At 38.4% G+C, this 18,355-nt stretch overlaps 1 protein-coding gene across 2 annotated transcripts in view; it reads right to left on the reverse strand.

Annotated features, from left to right (window-relative positions):
- BMPR1B (bone morphogenetic protein receptor type 1B) overlaps positions 1-18,355 on the reverse strand; it is a 240,448-nt gene that overhangs the window by 137,087 nt on the left and 85,006 nt on the right. For both annotated transcript variants that reach the window (XM_050338657.1, XM_050338658.1), the window contains one exon: positions 12,597-12,658. The gene's annotated coding sequence lies outside the window, so the exon portion shown is untranslated. The remainder of the gene's footprint in view (positions 1-12,596; positions 12,659-18,355) is intronic.

An 18,355-nucleotide genomic window follows, 5' to 3' on the forward strand; every position in this document is an offset into this window, starting at 1 on the left:
TTTGGCTGCAAAGTGATCTTCCAAACATGAATGGACAGTAAACTTCATAGCTGGCTTCTCGTGTTTGCAAGTAGGTAAACAATTTTTTGGTTACCTTTTCGGTTGCAGTGAGGTGTGCCAAGCTGTAGCAGATCACGACTGTTCATAGGAAACACATAAGATGCAACAAGAGTGTCAAGAAACAGCTGCCTGCGAGGATGGTGAACAGCATGGCAGGTGAGCAGCAATGAAAACACCACTGAATTCAAAGCAGAAAAGAGGTCTTCCACCTCCTTTGCTACAGAACACTAGGGCCTAGGATCTTTTCAGGCCAATTTGTCACATCCTATCTGAACAATGATATCAAGGATAATCCACTGTGGCACTCATCGTAGTCCCATGACAGCACAGCCCAAAGAATCCATATTACTTCATGGTGAGGAAGGGAAAAATTCAGCACATGTAACTTATGAAATTGAGAATGACTCAGCAAATAAGTCTGTCAGAAGGACAGAGATGAAAGATGTTGAGGCTAAAGGCTTCAAGTTACTTAGTGATCTAGAAGAGGAAGTAGACCAGCTCACATTGAGACCAAACAAGGTATTCCCTTTTTTTTCTGGAGGCAGAAGAGTAAGGGACTAAACACACTACATGAAAGCAGCATCTGACACACTTCTCTCTTTTCCTCCTTCACACCTTTTTCTCCTCACTCATTTTTTGTCCACATGTAGATTTAACACAGAGGCATCTCTTTTCTTGCGTTGTTCAAATCCAAGTCCTGCTCAGTCACTGCCTCAGAACAAAACAGGAAGAATGCCAGCCCAACTATTTTTTTGCTCTGGCACTTAGGCACAGGCTACATTTTTCAGGTCCTGGCTTCAGCTTAGTTCTCTGGTCCAGTTCCTTGAGACGACACAACAGCTCACTCACACCTCATTCTGCAATGTGCAGAGAGAACTATTTGTTCTCTTCCTTCAACAGAATAAAAGCCAAACCGTCTTGGGACTCCACAGCAGCCCTAGGCTCACCCTGCAGCTACAGTCTTCAGCAACAGCTGGCATTAGTATAGCACAGTAAAAGCAGCTAAGACGCCTAAGACAACTAAATAAACTGATGGTCTTGCTACTGAACTTTGCAGCTTTTATATTTACTGCTCAAGTAGAGATAAGTCCTTCCAAGAAGGGTGGTTATCACACATGGTCCTGTGCAGAGAGGAGAGATTGCTCTGCATGTGTCAGTGCTCACCACACCAAGGAAATGCCAACCAAAACCAATTAAGAGAATGCCAGCTAAAAACCAGCCCAAGCAAACAGGTTTTATATAAAGGGTCTTGGGAGTGTACAATGGGAAAGACAACAGCTCCACAGATGCTGTTTTCACAGTGTCCCTCTAGAAGGATTTGGATGTACCTTGAGCCTGACAGCCTGCATTCCCAAGGGTATCCACACAGCCTCCTGGCACTGCAATCCAACTCCCCTCAGCAAATTTAGGACCCTCAGTGAGTCTCAACGAGTAGGCAGCATTTGTCCTTGAATATTTTACAAGAAAGGTGAATACTCTTTACAGATCCACTGCTCCCACCCCATAGTAGAGAGGGGGGTTTTTTGACTACTGTTTGATAGTTCACTGGTACAAATTCTAGTCTCCAAAAGTCATTCAATAAACTGTTCTCCTTCAATCTGTACTAATAAAACTATACAACACTATAAACATTTTTCACAGTGGACTCTAAGATGTTTGGTGCTCTAGCTGGAAACACTGGAAATTACAGCAGATCCCTTTAGACTCATTTCCCATCAAAACACCAAATACTTTTGTCTTCTATTTTCTGCAAGGAGAGCCCTTTTGAAATCTAAGCAAGAGACTTATGAGCAGCTATTTGGCAAGTATCATCACTACAGACCTAAGCACATCACAAATAAGACTCATCAGATGAGCAGAGCAATGCCTAGGGAACAATTTTCCCTTCTGTAACTGTTCCAACACACAGGCTGGCCGTGTGGGGAAGATCGGCATTAACATGAGATATGGACCCACATCTCTCAAGAGGAGAGAAAGAAACAGACTCCATAGATGGCAAAATTTCCATGCCATCAAAAATTTAAGCTAAGGAAAGCAATAAACAAACTCCTCTGATGAGCACTGTCAGTCCGTATCTAAGAAGTTATCTTTTTAATTGAACATATTCTCTCATTCTGCCCCATGTCTGAGAAGTGCAGGGCAGGTGAAGCATGAGCAGAAGTATGGCATATGAAATCCAACAAAGCACCATGCCCACGCTGCTGCAGGCTTTTCTGTTAAAGCTGCCAACAGGAATGCTCATGTTTCAGTTGGGCAAAATTTACAGGGAGAGGTAATATCTTTTATTAGACCAGCTGATACAGTTGGAAAAAACAGACAAGATATTGGGCACAGAACACCCTTCCTGCACAGTCCTGAAAGAGGACTTGTTTGTCTGAAGTACCTGTTTTTTTCCAACTATACTGGTCCATCTAATAAAAGATATTACCTCTCCATGCAAACTCTGCCCCCCTTAACAGCCTGAATATCATGGCTGTAACAGCATCACTACTTCATTTTATTTATACTGATGGTTTGCAAGTATAGACTTCTGCATTTGGTCTAACAGGCATCACCTAATTTCACAGAGAACAGACTACTGTTTTTAAAGGTAATAGTTTATTATAGATTATACCCATTGGCAATGTGGGCCAGTGCAAAGCTGGTGGTGATGAAGGAAAACAAAAAATCCCCACCCCCACCCCACCCCAAAAATCATCCCAAATTATCACCATTCACAACAATCATCAGAATAGCCTCCAAGTATGACATGTACCACAACATTAGGAAATGCCAGAAGAGCACAAATTCTCAAATACCCACTGAAGGAGTAGTAAACCAATTCCTACAGGGGCCTGTTACTTAGGACTGAGATAAAGTTTTTAAGACACATTTATAAACTTTCTCCTACTTTGTGGTAACACTGCCACACTTATTAGGACTGGTCTTGGCAAGTGATACCCTAACACGTGAACTACACCCTAAAGGGTTCATCATGAGGATACACATTTACATAGCAGAGAAAAAAACCTGGGAAATCAGTAAAACCTTTCATATCCTGTGGGTCCAAGGAAGATCTTTGTGTCTTATGTATTTTGATGTTCTGAGTAGTTCTGGTGGAACAGATGAAGTAGCTGACTGACCTGCTTCACAGGCAGACACTGATGCTAGGAGATGCAATGAATGCCTGAAAGCTCATGTTCAGCTTATTAAGACATACTTTTCTTCCCTTAGTCTGCCATTAAATTTAGAACAAATCTAACTGAAAAGCATTTGTACTGCAAATGAGAAAAATCAGTTTCTCACTGTCAAAGTACAATATACCATTACTTATTTATAAAACATTTTAATACCCTTTTAAATACCCTTTCAATAAGGTATTTTATTTTATTATTTAAATACCCATTTAAACAGCCTTCATTGCCATCTCTGCTCACTCAAAGGTTCAGGTTTTCCTCATAGTACCAATTCACTGTAAGAAGGGTCTCAATAATAAAGCCATAGTTGAGTAATTTTTCAGTGAATTACATTTTTTGGACATATGCTGTTACTAAGACATATTCTGAGTTTTATTTCAGAGGTCTATGAAGCAAAATGCAACACATTTTTCATGACGTCTGAAGAATGGTAGAAATTTATTTTACAGATCTCTTTGTATTCAAATTATAAATGCATGATCTATATTATGTATTACATCAGTGATTAACTATAGATTAATCACTTTAGTTTCAATTAAATTTGTCCACCGTTTTGCTTTGCCATACAAATCAGAATTAATGTGGTAATTATAAATAAATTACTTGATATTTTATATATTGTAGTTAATGTGTATCAATGACTACAAAATTATTTTCCACCATGAAGTGTTTCATCTCTACAGGATGGTTGATGTTTTGCATTTTTAAAATAAAAATAACAGCTACAAAAATAGATTTATTTTTTAGGTAGAATTGTTATAAGCTGATCTGGCAAGTATTTATCTATTTAAACCCCATCAATATATATTTATGCAAATATCAATTACTCTCTGGAACCTTCTTTTGGGGGTAGGAAATGGCAAAATAGTTTTCTAAAGAAGTTTATTTACTGATATGAACTAATAAAACAATCCACAGCCTGTTTGTACACCTGAAATAAGCCAGACTGACCAGAAATGCAATACCAGAGAACTATAATTTCAAAAATAATATGGGGGTTGAGAGAAGGGGAAGGAAGAAATTAATTTCTCCATGCTTTAAAGAAGAAAAACAGTAAGGTAAAATCAGTATAAGTAAGTCTCTACAGCTTTCCCCATACTGAGGAATTTTAGGGTAATGAGCAGAAGTAGTATGATAAAAACTACAGTCTCAAAATACTTTCTACATGCTGTTTCTTCACTTTGCTTTATAATAACCTGCAAAAACTAAGAGAAAATGAAGCACAAGTTTTGTTCCAATCTTTTTGGTTTTCAGATTTTTTTGCACTCATTTCAATGTAAACACGAAAGAGATGACAACAAAAAAAAAAAAGAGTTTCAGAAATTGTCTAAGATTGGAATAAGACTGGATTTTTGTTAACCATACCACCCTGGTGTGTGAGCTGACCTTCAAAAGGAGGTCATGTGGCCTGAAGCTGCCTTCCCAGCCAGGGTGTGGTACTACCCAGAAGCCACAGGTATCAACCACTAGTTGCTGGGGCATCAAGTTTTTGAAGGAATGACCTTGGTTTTTTTCTGCAGACATCAGTCACATTATATGTTGGTTTAGAACTTCCATGGTTATATAACAGAAGCTAATTTTCATGTGTTCTCTCACATCAGGACTAATAATAACTTGCATTAATATTATTTACGCATTATGTGCTTTCAAGGCTTCTTTAGGACATGAATGGAGCACAGGTCAAGCAATCTTTCATAAAGCTCCTAATAGATGAAGAAGAGCTTGTAACTGATCACTGCCAAAAGGTATTAGTTATTTTGCTCATTAAATTATTTCTCTCCATGGAGCCACAAAACGGGCACCATTTGATGAACACCACAGACAGGAGCAATGTAGCCCTGTGCTCATCTAGCTTCTCATTGCAAGGTTAGTATTGATTTTCTTTCTGCACTTTTCCATCAGCTCAGTAACACACCTGGTGCATAAACCATCTCCTTGCCTCATAAAGAAGAAAGGTACTTAGTTTCTGCTTCATTTTCCCCCACACAGGAGAAAATGCACAGGTGACTTATTTTCAAATGAAGGGAAAAAGCACTCCAAAAGACACAGGACTGAGATAACTGTATTAATGGATGATGAGTTGTCTTACGACCATATTACATTACAAGACTTGTCTGGTCTCTAAGTCAGCCAGGGTCCAGCGCACCCTTCGCCAATCAGACTGGACACGTGTTCTGCACAAGGCAGTGCTGGGCTGGAGCCTACCAGGCACTCCCAGACACCAAAGCCCTACAATTGGAACCTGAGTTCTTGTACTGCGGCTCACACCAGCTCCCTGCAGTGATTCATAGTGATCACAGCACCAAGCCTGAGTTCAAGAAGCATTTGGATGATACTCTCAGGTATACGGTGTGACTCTTGGGGATGGTCCTGTGCAGGGCTAAGGGTTGGACTAGATGATCCTTGTGAGTCCCTTCCAACTCAGCATATTCTGTGGTTCTGTGATACTCAGCACACGACTGGACCACACATCCCTGGGATACAGCTGAGCACCATTGCCAAGATCTGTGACAGAGTCAGAGAACCCTGGGATCAACACAGCTCATGTATTACTGGAACCACATACCAGAGAATCACAGAATCAATTAGATTGGAAGAGATCTCTGAGATCACAAAGTCCAACCTATGACAAAACACCCACAGAACTAGACCATGACTCTAATTGCCACATCCAGTCTTTCCTTATAAACCTCTAGGGATGGTGACTCCACCACCTCACTTGGCAGTTGATTCCAATGCTTAATTGCCCTTTCTGTGAATAAATTCCTCCTATTGTTCCACCTGAACCTTTCCTGGCACAGCTGGAGACTACGTCCTCTTGTCATGTCACTAGTTGCTTTGGAGAAGAGACCGCCCTTCACCTGGCTATTACCTCCTTTCAGGTGTCACAGAATCACAGAATATTCTGAGTTGAAAAGGACTCATAAGGACCATCAGGCTTAACTCGCAGCAGAATGGCCCATACACGGGACTGAACCGGTGACACTGGTGTTATTAGCACCAAGTTTTAACCAACTGAGCTAGGTTGTAGAGTGATAAGGTCACACCCTGAGCCTCCTCTTCTCCTGGCTAAACAACCCAAACTCCCTCAGCTGCTCCTCTTAGGACTTAACCTCTAGACCCTCAAATAGCTTTGTTCCCCTTCTCTGGACTGCTCCAGCACCTCAGTGTCTTAGTTGTAGTGAGGGGCCCAGAACTCGACACAGTGCTTCAAGTGCAGCTTCACCAGTGCTGAGTACAGAGGGACAATCACTGACTAGTCTGATGGCCACACTATTTCTAATACTCAAATACATGTGTAGGGTATATTTCAAACAACCCAGCCTGATTTTTGGATCCCCTAAGACAGGTGCCAAGTCTGAAAAGAATTATAGAGGAACACAGCAAATAAAAAGTTTGGTTGAAGTTGAGTCATGGTAATGCACCAATTAGGCAAAATCCAGCCCAGCTAACAAGAAGCTGAATTTTACAGTGGATTTTGCAGATTGCTCTAAGCAGCAGTTGTTCAATCAACAATCAGTGTTGTTTTCTTACTCCATCTGGAGCACCCAGGTGAGACTCAAATTGGCTGTTAACTCCTGGCTTGCTGGATGATCTACAAGCACAAATGGGACACTACTCTGCACAGTGTTGCGTGTTTCTATTCAGAACCCTGTAAAGGATAGGTTTTGTTTATAGCTGACATTTTTGTTAAATGAAATGCAGATATTGCGGCATGCAACACACCAGACTTCCAAATGTTTGGTTGGTACAAGTCACTCAAAAATACTAAAAATCCATTCAAGGTTTTCCAGACAAAACAGAATATAATGATCTAAAGGTTCACATTCTGTGACACCTTCCAGCTATTTACAGATGGAGCGAGATAGAAAATTAGGTGTAACAATAAGATTGATGAATTTCTAGTTCTATTTAATACTCTAGGCTCCATGTTAAGTGGCCTCTAAGCCATCCTTGAGTGCCAGGATGCACAGAGAAACAAGGAAGCAAGTCTGCTTGACCTGAACTGTAAGAACTAAAAGGAACTTTAAAACCTCTATGCACAGTCTGCATAAGAATATTAGGAAAAAAAATACAATAAAATTCTTCATGCAAATTGCCATCTGGGCCAGGAAGCTGAGTACAATACTGTCTTCATCATCTTTAATGATGCACAGTGTAGTTCAGGAGGAGGGGGGAAGGAAATGGGACCAACCTTTGACCAGTATGACAGCAGCATAAGTAATCCCTTATTGCATTATGAAATGATTCATACATAGGGACCTGTTACATTACTGGCCTGTTAACAGTATCACAGCTCCTTACTTTGACTTTTTTTTCATTTTGTTTTACATCAGACAAGCCTATTGCTGTCATTTGTAGAGAACAGAAGAGCTGCTACAGTTTTAATATAAAACACAGGAAAAAAATACACAGCAGCTGTTCATATTTTCTAGGAAGTCTGTTACAATAATGATGTCATGGAAAAAGACTGGAATCTATTAAAATGGATCAGACAGGCAAGCCATTCAAAACCTTCAAACAATATGCATACACAAGCTGCACCACATACCTTACGTTGAAATAAGAACAGGCAAATAGTGGAGTTTCTTATAAATATTATTGAGATCAGGCAATTAAGGCAATTTCATAGATTTACTTCAATAAATTCAGTTTACTACTGGAACTACCCAATAAAGCAAAATACAAAAGGCACAATCAACACACTGTCAATTAAGCTCACTTTCACCTACAAAAGCATTTAAATCTATTTTTACATCACTGGCTCAAGCTACATAGGAACAAAGAAGCTCTCCCAGCAAACGATTCTCCACTGACAAGTGAAACATTTAAACAGGTATAAACTTCAGCTCATTAGGAAGAGTGTTTGTGTTCTTGTTCAACAGCAGCAGTGAATACTTTGGAAAGTAATGATCCCACCTTACCTTGTGTTTTCGAAACTCCACTAAGTCAACTATATCTGACACCAAATTTCGAATATTCTTGGATACACTGATGAGTTCACATGTAAAGGGACTATATTATAGAGGAACGATTATGAATTTGAGATCAATTTTAAGTTTTTAAGATATTCTTAAGTTTCTTCCTTTTCAAACCATCAATTAAATTTTGTACCTGCTAATTACAAAATTACAAGAAAACCAAAAACAACGAAAATACATCAAGAATCAAAAAATTAATAAAACTACAAATTGGTTTAAAGTGGTAATTCCATAAAGTCCTCTGAAAAGATCAGTTCCACTAGAGCCCTGGCCAGTTATGCATAAGTAAGCTATATTGCTTTCATTATACTCCATATTCAACTACATTTGACACTACTACTACTGCTACAGCTATCTCTAAAAAAAATAAAAAAAGTTACTATCAGAACTCTAAACCAAAATTCAAATTGCTAAGCAGAATCAAAAAGCCGAGAAAACAATGACCCAAACTTCACAGACACTTCCACGCTGAGGTCATTAAACACTTTCTCCTGCAAATGGGTATGTATGAACAAATCTGAGTTCACCCAAGTCTAGCTGCCAAATCTGATCCCTACTATCCCTGCTCACATTTCCAGTCCCAGTAAAAGGAGTAGGTTATGCATACACCAAAAGCAATAGATTAGGCATGCAAGTAGCTCTGTGTACTCTACTAAAGACTCAAAAGATTTGAGCCAGAGTACAATAAAGTGAATCTGAATGCCTTATCTTTTTTCATAAATTTGTACTTTATACTGTTACTGGATACAATAAAACATCATTAACATTTCAGATGAACATTCAGGGCAAGCTTATAAACTATTCAGTGATTAATGCCCTTGTCTCATGTTTTCATTGTTTTCATTGCTAGTGGAGGTCATATGTTATGATATCAGCTTGAATCTAGATTTCCACTTTGAGCAAATCTAATTTAAATTATGATCCTAAGGCATACAGTAAAATCTGCTTAAAAGTTCCATAATGACTAAATTTATTCACTCTGTTACCAGGGTAGATTTAACATTCTAGTACCACCTATTCATCAAGTACCACCTATTCCCAGACAGTAAAGATGCCATCGGTTGAATGTGCAGGAGCAGAATTCATCCACACCAAGATAAAACAGCACACTTGCCAACCTTGAGTGCAGGGGTTTGCAAGACTTGGCCAATAATAGGAAATTAATCAAATCCCCAGAGCATGACGTAAATTGGATCTGCCAAAAGGATTCAGGAGGAGGAAGAACAGAAGTCTTAAAAGAACTCTGAGCTGGAAGAAGGCTCAGGGTGTATTTTCCTTAGGAGCTAGTGGGATGGAGATATTTCATGGGGTGTCTCACTAGTAAGACATGCCCCTTTACTCTGCCCAGCTCATCAGACTGGAGAATTCCTCAAAAAGTTGCAAAGAGCAGTTTTATGAGACAGCTGAGAGTAAATGACAGTAGGTTGCCACTGAAGGGACTACTCTGCTCTCTACCCAAACCCCCCTCAACCTCCTCCTATTTCCCTTGGACTATCACTGCTTTCTCATGACCCTGTCTGCAACACCAGCTTAGAAAGCTAAACCACTTGAGAGCTACCTCTGTCTTCTTCCTCACTGGTCCCTGCTTCTCAAAAGAAATAGGTTTCAGGTGGCTGTTCTCCCTAAGACAACTCATTATGGGCCCAAATAAGAGTCAGCTCAATACCCTGAGTGGTTCAGGCTCAGGGTGTAGAACAACAGTTTTCTGAATATTACCATATTCTTTTCTCAGATGCACTGGTTCCCCATGAAGTATTAATAAAACTTTATTTCAGATGAAGTGATTTGGATTGATGTTACTGTTTATTATTTCTTCTTTCTACAGAAGAAATATATGTGGAATAACCACAATTACGATGAAGTCCTTCTAAAAGCAAAATCGAGCTGAAATGGGTTTTTCAGGTATGCAATGCATGAAGCACCAGACTTATTATTACTTTTTCCTATCATTTATTATTGATTTTTTTCATTAATAAATAGTAGTGCAGATATACAAATGAATTCTTTCTATACAACATCTGAATTACAGCAAATCTTTATATTGGTAAAGCAATGGTAGACACAACCAGTGCAACCCACTGGAGCTACTTCAGCAATTGCATATGGGAGGGCATTCAAAATTTAAATAATTACTAAAACTTCAAAGCTTGATTTGAATTATAAATGGTCAAGTGTTAAAAAAATGACAGTTAAAAGAGTGGACAATCTTCTATAGCATTTCACAGCCAGATGCCTAAAATGAGGTGTATGCCAGCTCAAAGTTTTTGCATTACACAAGTGTAATTCTAAAAACAAGGAGTAATATCGGGAATTACACGGAGAAAGCATGGACCTACTTATGGGTTTTTTCTGTGTTTAATTTACTAATGCAATTTTTTTTTCCTCAAAAGTGACTGAACTGACTAGGAACATAAGATGTCCAAGGTATCCTCTTACTCCAGGGAAGCATTTTAAGCATGGCATAATACAAACACCTTCAAAAGGTCTTTAGTGTGAAGTAGTAAAGCCATTTACATCTATGCAGTTGTACAACCAAAATTGATGTATACATCCATGCAACTACATTGGTACTATTATCATCTTTGTACTCGTTTCTATTCAGACCCAAGCAGATAAACAATAAACCAGGATAGTGTAGAAGGAGGGCCAGCATTTGTTATCATTTAGTTACATATGGTAAACAGAGTACTTACCTTATAAAGTTTCAAAACTGAGACTAAAAAAAAGTTTCTTGTCAGAGGAAGTAGTTCTAAATTCAGCTTAAAACATTCTTGAACAGCTAATAAGAAAAAGACTTATTTTCTTAAACCATGGGAAGACAAAGATTTGGGACAGAACACCGAAAACTAGTAGTATTTTAATGGTCTTAAAAATTCTTTTATTCTATGGTGTATATAAATAAAAATTAACATAGAAAAGGTTATATTTAATTAATTTGTTTAGGTTATAATGTTTGGAAGATAACAAAAAGCTTTTTATTTTTTAAATACCTCCATGAAACTTACTGGCACTTCAGTGTTAAAATGTCCATTTTTATAAAAAAGGTTACAACTTCATTTTAAGCTTAACAGGCATTCATTCTTTTTCCTTTCAAAACCTAGGTACAAGTAACAAAACACCAGAGTCTTATAAATTTTCCAACACCAAATGCAAATTAAGTAATGAAATTGCTCTAGGAAAAGATCCAAGAAGGTAAACCCGAAGGAACTTCAACACAATTTCCCAATTTCAGGCTCTTTATGATACTCAGGCAAGGTAACAGAATACGGTGCAGTCAGGTAGAGCTATCTGCATATGGAAAAATATTTAATTATCCGATTTCAGCAACTTCCTGTATTGTGTTTATAAGCTCTAAGATGAAATAGATGTATATAAAAGGAATTAACTGAAGGGATGGCAAGGGCTCTGTAGATTAAAACAGCTCACAAAATTCTCATTAGCTTGAAAAAGTGGATTGACAGTTCACAATTCAAAGGACATCTTCATATGTTTTGTAATCATCCATCAAATTTCTGTATTTCTGTCTCCTTGACTTGGAATCGAGTGAACTGCTTACCTGCGTTGTACCAGTCTGCATCAGAAGGAAAAAACGCACAACCCCCAACCCACCCATTACGTGATAAGGTAAAAACTGCTCACATTTTAACTTTATGTCAACTGTGTCTATAAGGCTTTACAACACCATCTCCAGCAAACTGGGAGTTTTCCCATAATGAACAGGGTAATCGTTTAGTCTTTCAACAATCCTCCTGAAAAGACTCAAATCCTTTTTCTTAAGCACAAGGCAGGAGTTTTAACAGATTGTTTAAACAAAGAGCTGCTGATTTTCACTCTGCAGAACTACTTCTTGTTTACCCCAGGGGAGACATCAGTCAAAGGATGACAACTTAACTTGCTGGGCATGCTATTATTTAGCAACAACCCCAGGGGAACTAGGGACATTTCCTGAACATTAAGTTTAGGTCTACCAATGCTTATCTGAAAATTCGAGAAGGACAATGACAAGCAGCCTGCACCAGAGTCATGCTGGCAACACCTGGTGTCAAGAGTGCTGCCCATTACCTCCAGCCATTTTCTCAACTGGCTCCCATTTTTTCTGTTAGAAGACAACTTTTTACCAATCTCTTCTTGAAAGACATCCAAGATACTAAGCATTCAATGTAGTGAAGTCATTCAAACTTGCATACACGTGCCTTTCTCAAGTATCTTGTTTACTACAGCTTGTATTACCATGAACATCTCGAGTGATTTTTCTTCAGCTTTTCACAGTTCATAAACTAGTTCACAAACAGTAACTGCCCTCTGTGTTTACTTCATGATAGTGCTTAATAACATCAGTGGTCTTTATAGAACGAAAATTACTTAACTCAGTCCTTACCTGATGACTTCTTAATTTTCAAGAAGTATTCTTGTCTCACAGTTTAAGTAAGATGGTATAACCTGCAAAAGAGCAGAAAAATACATTGTGCATTTAAGACAAGTATTAAAATTGAGTCACCCTTGAGAAAACTGACAGATAAAATTTTAACTACTTTCATGGTGTGGCACATATCAAGCAGTACTTGTACAATACTGCATATACATACTAAGAGAAGGTACCTTTTTCCTTTCCCAGTGTTCCTGCTTAAACATGGAGACTCAAGAATTTTGATCTACCTCTATGCATTACTCATAAAACTCATGCTGTGGTTAGATAGATTAAATCATTACGGTTCTGCTGAGACTGTATTTTTTGTCACTAAACAACCCAATCAATTGAAATAGGTGCTTTAGGAAGAGGTGCATGACTGGGTTGAGATGCACTCAACTCCCATCAACTTCTAATGAGCTCTTCAGTAAAAACAAGCAAAAACCCATACTTGCTTAATGTATGGATCTGATTAAATCCCAAAGAACACTCAGTGAAGCCTAATTATTAATTAACACCCTGAAATGCAGCTAAAGAAAACACTGTGAGCCTGAGTTTCTACTGACCAAATAAGGCTCCCTGTCCAAAACCAGCAGTCACACTGCAAAAACATTCAAGTCAGGGCAGTACACATTTTTATGTGCCATCTCCCACTGAGGGCAGAAGCTATGAGTTTAACCTTTCATGCAACTTGCTGAAAATACCATTAGGTAACACAGCCAGCTACATCTACTGTTCTTTAATCTGCATCTAGTGCCAGACTTGTGTCAACATTTTCATTTATAGTTCATTGAGAGCTCTTTGCTGACTTGGTTTTACAGAGAGGGAGATTGATGTAGAGTCAGATCAAGAAACTTTGTGGCAAGAAACATTCTATGTGAACATCTGCAGAGCTCAAATCATTATTTCTTTCCTGGTTTGGTTTTGGTGGTGGTGGTTTGGTTCTGTTTTGCTTTTCTTCTTCAACTTACCTACATAGGGACAGCATAAGCTGCTTCTCCCTCTCCTGGGAGAATTTGCTGGCATAACCATCACAAAAAATTTGTGCCTAGCCTACCTAAACAGCACAGCACTGAGCCAAATGCCAGCAGAAGAGAACAGTGGTAACAGGATTTTGCTGCTCAAATATCTGAAGGGACCGGCATTGAGCCTTTGTTCTCAGTGCTGGTTCTCCAGGCTGGACAGGCAACCACAAGCTTCAAATTACACTTCATTGATTCAGGGAAACTGATGTGGTGTTCGGTTTCAGTTCTGCAACCTGCACATTGACCTGCCTGTTTGTTGGCCTAAACAATGAGATTTCAGGAAATGAAGAGTTTGCACTTTGTCTGAGTCTCGTTTTCGGAGAGGGCAATCTGTCTCTCAGAGGTCTAGCTGGTATGGGAGGAAAGCGTAACATCGAGACCCAGGCTCTTGCACTACATTCCTCCAGTGAGTTTCTGCTCCAACTTCAATATCAACAAAATCAAACACAAGCCTAGAAGAGGGAGTTGGTCTCAATAAGCCCATATTCTTTTAGATTAATGTTTCTGTCACCTCTGGTAAAACTGGAGGATGTATGCAGGAGAAAGACAGGGAAAATACAATAGTTTGTTCAGTAATATTTTAAAAATATATTCCCACATTTGGAATATTTTATATAGTCAATACAAAACCAAACCCTAACCATTTGCAATACAAAATACATAGTTTATATGGAAATGTCAAAAATTCATGTAACACAACATTAATAAGATCCACAGCAATGGAGTGCCAGAAGCTAGATGTAGAAATAACCTATGTGAGAATTAACTTAAAATTCTTCAGTATTCTTTATAAAATAACTAAAATTTTCCTTGATAACTTTTCATTAAATTACATGATATTAAAGTTCAAAATAAAGCTCAAACGTGCAATGCAAGAATTTTATTTTGGGACTCAAGTGAAGACCTTTGTTTCCATAGTGTCATGGAAACAATTTCACAAAGATGTTTACAAAATGACATAGCTTAACTCCTCCACACACTGCCCAAAAACACATTGTATTCCATACAATAGGAATAAATGATACAGAAGACATTTCTGAGAAACAGTGTACACTTTTCTCCTGGAAGTAAGAAACACTATCTCATTGTATTCATGTTGGGAAAGAGAAGCCTAGAGTTTCAGTTATTTACTTGAAACTGTACAAGTGTAATCTAGTGCCCAACTCAATTCTAAAATCAGTTGCAGTAATTTTGTATTACCTTATCTTCCTTATGAAGCGTGAATAATTTTAAAGTCCTGTTGGACTGAAACCTTGCCTTATGCCTCCAAGTAACATTTTATTATTTATTCTGGCCAATTATTTGTCTGATTCCTCATCCACATTCAGAAGACACCTTCTGTTTGGAAAAAATTCTAGTACTTCTGAACTTTAGGTTGAGGATAGCCTGTGCTCGGCTCTGATGGGTAAGACCCTTGTTTTTTTTAAAAAATCCTGACATTCACAACACACTATTTTTTTCTGTGGTTTTGTTTGTTGTTTGCTTGTTTTAACAAAGATCTTGCAGGTTTTTCTCTTGCTTTAATTTAACCTCAAATAAAAAGACATGAAATTCATGTTAATATCCCAGAAGACACTTCTTGGCAATTTGAAGCTATTTTTATCCAGCAACATCTGAAAGATGCATATGGGGCAAAAGTTTGTGCAAGTGCTCCATTACAATAAACCAAGATCCTGAAAAAAACAAAAACAACAAAATTTCATCACATTAGTATACTCGTTATCTATCCTGAACACAGAGGAGAACTCTCCATAACCAAAAACACTGTTGCCAGCTCAGTTCAGAAATCCCTTTTTGCCTGCTTAGAGAAGACCCAAGGCACCCTGTTGTACATTTATTGCAGAGACTCAGTTGTATGTCCCACTACTAGTATCTGGACTGTGCAAAATAGGTTCCCTTTCCTTATCCTAGGTACCAGATAGCCTTTTATTTTACACTAATGTCTTAGCTTAGTTTTTCCTTGTACTTTGCAGCATAAAAAAGAGACTGTAAAAACCAGAGCAAATAGGAATGCAGCTAAGACATGGTTTCTTTTACAGTTCCTTCAAAACTAACAACATGAAATATAAAGTTTCACCTTCTTATCTGGAATATGTAAATTTTTCAGATTCTGATCTCAGGCTGACTTCCACTGACAAGAGCACCGTAGCTGCACAGGGAGCTGCCGCTGTCCATCTGCTTTACACTGATACAAGATTGCAATCAGATCTGGGTCATCTCACCTTTGCATTTACCACACACATAAATTAAGAGATTACACACAATAGTGCTTGTGCTAACTGAAATCTAACTTAAGGGCAAAAAAAAATTTTTAGCCTTTTCCCTTCCACCCACAAATGTGAAAACACTGATTTATCTACATAAAGGAAAGAGGAATTTGCTTTATATTTGCTCTTTCCTTTACAAAACAGAGGAACACCCATGCAGTATGTTTACCCATATGTCTATGGAAAATAGAACAAATATACCTCTAGTGTATAAAATACTAGAAAATTTTAATAGCTAATAAGCTATTTTTAATAAGCTATTAAAATACATAGGATATATTTTCAACTATTCAAACATTACAAATGTGCACCTAACAATACAGAACCATAGAACTGTTTGAATTAGAAGGGACCTTTTAAAAGCTGTTTAGTCCAACCTCTCTCCATTAAAAGCTTTATAGTAGTCACATAAGTATGCACTGCCTAATAATAACTTTGGTGGGTTTATACATGTTATTATTTGTGAGAAGCCTGTGTACATCCTCCTGGATGACAGAAGGATTTCAGAAAACAGCCACTTGAAAATGCACGAATAGCGTGATGTGCCTGGTCACTGCTTATTGGTAGCCACTGCACTATTCCCTTACGCTTATAACCACAAGTTGCTGGTATACTGGATACACTAGGAAGTAGCTGTGCTCAGTTCACTCAAGTCAAGCAAGTCCCCCTGGACTGAAAAATTCAGTATTTCAACAACTCAACATGGAGCGCTAACTTTGAATAAAATTGAACAAGGTGTTCATAGCTGAGAAATAACAGTAGGGGATCCTTGAAAGTTTTGCACTAATTGGCAGATGCCTTTCCATGTCAGAAAAATATGAAAATGCAAACCCTGACCCTTGTTGTTTCAAATACATTAGACGTAGTCAAACTACTGAACTCCAAATCTGCACCTCAACCAAAACACGATATGCTAAACATAGCTGCAATACAAAAAGCATGAAAAAAGACAGAACTGCTAGACTCAATACCAGCTTATGTCCACAGCTCCAAGTCACTGCAAACATTAGCTCACTCACATGTACACAACTCAGGTACATTTCCTATGTCCTCTACCATTGTTTTCTTACTCACAAGAAACCCCAAAAGAAATAAAGTATTATATTTGGAACCAAACTTTCCATTCATTTTATAGAATTAGTATTCTCTCTCACCTCCTTTTCCGTAACTTACTCGTGTTTTAGATTTACAGTGCAGAGAGTATGTGCCAAAATACAACAAATGACAAAGTCACCTCCCATGTGGGTCCCTGTTTTAAAGGTCATACAAATGAGGGACTCAAGTCTACAGGATAGATTTACTGAATTTGATAACTGCAGGTGTGTAGTTCTTATCTAGACAACAGTCAACCAGCTGGATGAGCAGGATGTCTTTACTTTTCAGTGCTTGTCTTCCCACTGTCTTTATAGGATGTCTGACTATGAGCAAACACAGTTTTTGTGAAGTTGATGTGTTTATTAGCCACCAAACTAAATGGAGGGTGATTAGAATGGTCTTTGCTAAATGTCAGCTGAGACAATGAAAGCCACCACTCAAAGACCAGTGCAAACAGTAAGTCACACTTTGCTGTTTCTGATAGATCTACCTGGCAAAAGTTCTGGGCCACCTGCTGTGATCTGGTTTACATTTATAATGGAAACTATCAAGAGTTTGGAGCAAATTCCTCATGGGGACAAAAATGCACTAGTCTCCAATCCATAGCCAGAATTCTCTAATCTGGGGAGTTACTTTGCTAGCCCTGAGCACAGACAAGGTGTAAGCCTTCCTAGTAGGGACAGGAGGCTTTCAGGCTCTTCCAGCTATGATACTAGAGATGTACTGCAAGGGACAAAGTGCTGACTTGATTTCCTGTGTATGTCCTGTATTAAACTTGCACAGAGGAGCAAACCCAGTAAGGAAACCTATGGGCAGCAGGGAAAGCAACAGTTTAGTTCCTCCTTGCAAAAGAGAGGCAGATTTTTAGAGCACTGGCTGCAAAGCTAAGCTTCGTATTACAAGCGAGGAAACTGCTTCCTGTTGTTTGATCTTCCCACTTTAGGAAAAGAGCACTTGCTAAATACGGCATCAAAGGCATTCTAATTTTCATCATTACTTCCACCTGTCCCCTGAAATACAACTCCAAATACCATATAAAATCTCACCCTCCGAGTGGCAATGGTGTGTGCTTTTGGTCTGATGCTACGACACAAGCGGTCTTGGTCATCTCTTGAGGACTATTTTGCATGAGATGCTGCTCTGACATACAAGTAAAAGGTTGGCACCTTGTCCCCTAAGTAAAACATTTGCTGTCTGCCCTATCAAGACCAACACTGGACAGTGAGCATGCTGGCTATGAGCCTTTATTATAGACCATTTTCTTTTAAAATATAAAGAAAATTATGAATTTCAAAGAAAGTTAGAGTACCTAAACACACAACTGCTTTAGGATTCCTCTGAA

Source organism: Myiozetetes cayanensis, unplaced genomic scaffold (assembly GCF_022539395.1).
Source record: "Myiozetetes cayanensis isolate MyiCay16 unplaced genomic scaffold, myiCay2020 scf7, whole genome shotgun sequence".
In the NCBI taxonomy this organism is placed as follows: domain Eukaryota; kingdom Metazoa; phylum Chordata; class Aves; order Passeriformes; family Tyrannidae; genus Myiozetetes; species Myiozetetes cayanensis.